At 62.6% G+C, this 3,847-nt stretch overlaps 1 protein-coding gene across 1 annotated transcript in view; it reads left to right on the top strand.

Annotated features, from left to right (window-relative positions):
* The window catches only part of PCDH1 (protocadherin 1), a 56,528-nt gene that overhangs the window by 3,221 nt on the left and 49,460 nt on the right, over nucleotides 1-3,847 (top strand).

The raw sequence follows: 3,847 nt of genomic DNA, 5'->3' as shown, positions 1-3,847 counted from the left end.
CCAGCCGCAGTGCCAGCCGGAGCTGGAGCAAATGCTGGGACGTGCTACGGAATACCCAGGATTCAGCCCATCCGTGCCTTCGGCGCAGGACTGACCATCAGCGGCCGCGTTCTCGGCTCGCACGATCCCCGAGCTCCGCGTGGAGCTGGCATGAGCTGCTTGCTGCTCTCTGGGATGTCGCTCCAGCTCCGGGTGTCGGAGCAGGGCTTGGGGGGAGCGTGGAGGGGGGATTAGCACTTGTGTGCTTGGTGCAGGGTTTGGACAGACTTGTGAGCCGTGGCTCCGAGCCACGCAATCAGCGGCTGGGAGCGAGGAGAGGCTGGACTTTGGTGCCCATTCCCGAAGCGGTGCTGCCTCCCGTGGAACGGGGCCAGCAGGCTGTGGGAATCACAGGGAGCACAGGCTTGTTCAAGCAGTTGCTTAAATTCGCGGCGCTTTATAACCTCTCTCTCATTAAGGCTTGTTTTTTTTTGGTGGGGATGGCTGAATTCTGTCGGATTTTGCATGCCACTGTCCTCCGAGAGCTTCCCAGTCATGCATTAAGCAGCGTGACTAACGCCTCTCTCTCATGTGGTTCAGTCTCTCTCACACACTCCCCGTAGGGAGAATTGTGTGTGCGGAGGAATAGTTGTTTTGGGAGGGGCTTTTATTTTTAAGTGCTCTGTGCTTTGCCAGCAGGTTGGAAAAAGGTGCCTGGCACCAGAGAAGAAAGTGTGGGATGGTCCTTAGATCCCATGGGAAAATAGCCCGGTGCCTTGGACTGGCCCCTGGGAAGCTTGTGTCTCCTGCACAGACGTGCTTGTGGAGGCTTTCTCCTACTCCTCCTCCTCCTCCTCCTCCTCACACCCAGCCCTGGGCTCTCATATGTTCACCATGTCATTCACACCCCTGGGTGCCTGGGTGCCGGGCAGGATTCCTGACCCTGCTGATTCCTTATCCTGCCCAGCCCAGGGCCCTTTGTGCCTTCCAGCAGTGCCCCTCAGGCTCTCAGGCCCTCTGCTCGTCCCCTGCTCTGCAGGCTGCCTTCCTTCACCTGCAGGAATGGGGCTTGGGCTCAGGTCCAGCCCTGGTTTTGGAGCAGAAATCCTGGGTGCTGAGCACCTCTGGGTGACACCCTTCCTCCTCCAGGCTGGCACAGGGCTCCTGGCGTTTCCAGCTGCTGGGCCCTCCCTCCCAGCTCCCTCAGCCATGTGAGGCACCAGCACTGCCTTGAGACTTCCCCCTTCCCTGGCGATCTTTCACCTCGCACCAGGGCTTAGTCAGGACGTGGCTACGTCACCAGCAGCCAGGCCCAGCCCAGTGCAAACAGCCCAGCAGCGGGCACGGTGCCTCTCCCAGCCCGGGCATCCTCCAGGAGCCCTTTCCCAACAGCTGGAGCTGCCCATCTTGCCTGTCCTCATCCACAGCCATCCCCAATGGGAGCGCAGGGCTGGCAGACCTCGGGGCAGGTTCAGCCCATGTGGGCAGCTGGGTGAGGGGGCTCTGGTGTGAGCACACCCGGGGGGTGGCAGACACGAGCGTGACCCAGGTGCCAGTGCCCCCGCACGGGTGACATCACACACATGCACAGGGGCATGCGCACACACGGGCACACGCGGGCACACGCGCTGTGTGGGGCGCACTCACGTGCAGGAGCGCGAGCTCACACACAGGGCACGGGCCTGGAGCGGGCAGGAATGTGCTCCTTGCCCCGTGTGACACAGCTGCACACCCTGCCAGGGCACAGGTGGGATTGTGTGCCTTTACCTAAGGACACAGGGCCGTGCTCCGGGCAGGTGCACACTCTGGAACGCTCACAGTGCACACCCAGCATGGACACACACGCGTGTGTGCACACACTGCCCGTGCTGATGCAAAAATCTGTTGTGTTTCTGCTTGGCTCCCGACCTCCTCCATCCTCAGCCCAGTCCAGGGATGGAAAATGTCCTGCTCTCTCTCCTCATCCCTTCCTCCTGGAGTCACACATCCCTCGCTGGTGGGGGCAGCTCAGCAAGCTGGGGATGGCTCTGCTCTGCAAAAAGGAAGGGGCAGGACAAGGGAGCAGGGGCAAGCTTGGCTCCAGGGCTACAGTCTCCTCTCCAGGCACGGAGATGTATTTTCACTGCAGAGGCAGAGCTCATCTTGTCCATGTCCCCATGCCCATGGGGAAGCAGAGGGCTGGAGGGACCGGGAGCTGTTGGCTTGTGGGAAGTACAAAGGAGGGCAGTGCAGGATGTTCTGCTTGCTGATGATCCATACCATGCCAGGCTAACCAGGAACTGGGCACTTGCAGTGTGGCACCACGGAGGGGGATGGTGATGGAGCGCTTGCCCATGGAGCGCTTGCTTGTCCTTGGGTGCAGAGTGTGGAGAGAGGGAGCGATGGGAGCGGCGAGAGCAGGGTGATGCTGTGGGGCCTTGGCAGATGTTTGTGGCTGTTCATTTTAGGGCATCCAATCTCTGGGCTTTTGGATGCCAGTGAGCTGTGTTGAACCACATTATGCTCACAGCTCAGCAGAAGCTCCTGGACCCTGGAGGAGGAAAATATGTTCCCAGAATGGAACAGGAAAGCTGGTGGTCCAGCACAGCACCAGACAGGGGCTTGGTGGCAGGGCATGTGGCTTGGCACAGGAGGGGACAGTCTGTGGGGCTGGCATGGCCTGGGCAGTGTGTGGGCACAGGGAAAAGGTGCCAGTGGCAGGGGCAGCAGTGCAGGGGTGCAGCAGTGCAGGGGTGCAGGGGTGCAGCGGTGCAGGGGTGTCTCTGCAATGCAGGGGGCAGCGCTCCTGGCACCGTGCTGCAGCAGCAGGGTGGGCACTGGCACAGGGTGGGCACCCAGTGCGTGCCATGTCCCAGACTGGAGTGGGAGGGAACGGGAAGGAACAGTGTGTCTGCAGCGAGGAAGGGAACAGGAGCTGCTGGCGCAGGGTGTGGGGTTGCCTAGTGACTGTGCAGCGAGGGGGATGCTGTGCTGCCGTTGCAGTGCGCCGGGGCTGGGCACTGCCGGGGGCTGCCAGGGGCTTCCTGCACTGCAGCGCAGCCTGGGCAGGGACCCCGTGTCCCTGTGACTGCCGGGACGCCGGGGGTGGCAGTGCTCCACAGGCAGTGCAGGAGGGATGAGGCTCAGGGCCCCTGCATCCCTGCAGTGCCGGGTGGGTGGTGCCTCGGTACCTGGCAGTGCGAGGCTGGCAGTGCCACTGTGCTGGCAGTGCAGCAAGGGCAGTGCTGCTCTGCTCCTGCCACAGCGGCCCTGCAGTGCTGGAGGGGTGGCAGCTCTGCATCTCCGCAGCGCCCCATGGCCCTGCAGTGCCCTGCAGCCCTGCAGTGCTGGGTGGGCAGCAGCCCTGGAGCGCCTGGTGTTCCTGCAGTGCTGGACAGGCGGCAGTCCTGCATTCCTGGAGTGTCCAGTGTCCCCGAAGTGATGGCTGCTGCTGTTCCTGCAGTGCAGGCGGTGATGGATGGCAGGGAGCTGTATGCTGGCAGTGCCCCGTGTCCCTGCAGTGCTGGGTGCATGGCAGCCCTGCATCCCTGCAGCAATCCATGGCCCTCCATCCCTGCATGAGTGGCAGCCCTGCATCCCTGCAGTGCCCTGTGTCCCTGGGTGGGTGTCAGTCCTGTGTCTTTTCAATGTCCCATGGCCCTGCAGTGCTGGGTGCATGTCAGCCTCACATCCCCACAGTGCTGAATGGGTTCAGCCCCACATCCCTGCAGAGCGGATGGATGTCAGCCCCACATCCCTGCAGAGCGGATGGATGTCAGCCCCTCATGCCTGCAGAGCGGGTGGATGTCAGCCCCACATCCCTGCAGCGTTGGATGGGTGTCAGCCCCACATCCCTGCCGTGCTGGATGGGTGTCAGCCCCCCCTCCCC

This window comes from Geospiza fortis, unplaced genomic scaffold, assembly GCF_000277835.1.
Source record: "Geospiza fortis unplaced genomic scaffold, GeoFor_1.0 scaffold320, whole genome shotgun sequence".
NCBI classification, from domain to species: Eukaryota; Metazoa; Chordata; class Aves; order Passeriformes; family Thraupidae; genus Geospiza; species Geospiza fortis.
The sequence above is the reverse complement of the archived record's forward strand: the minus strand, read 5'-3'. Positions and strand labels throughout refer to the sequence as shown.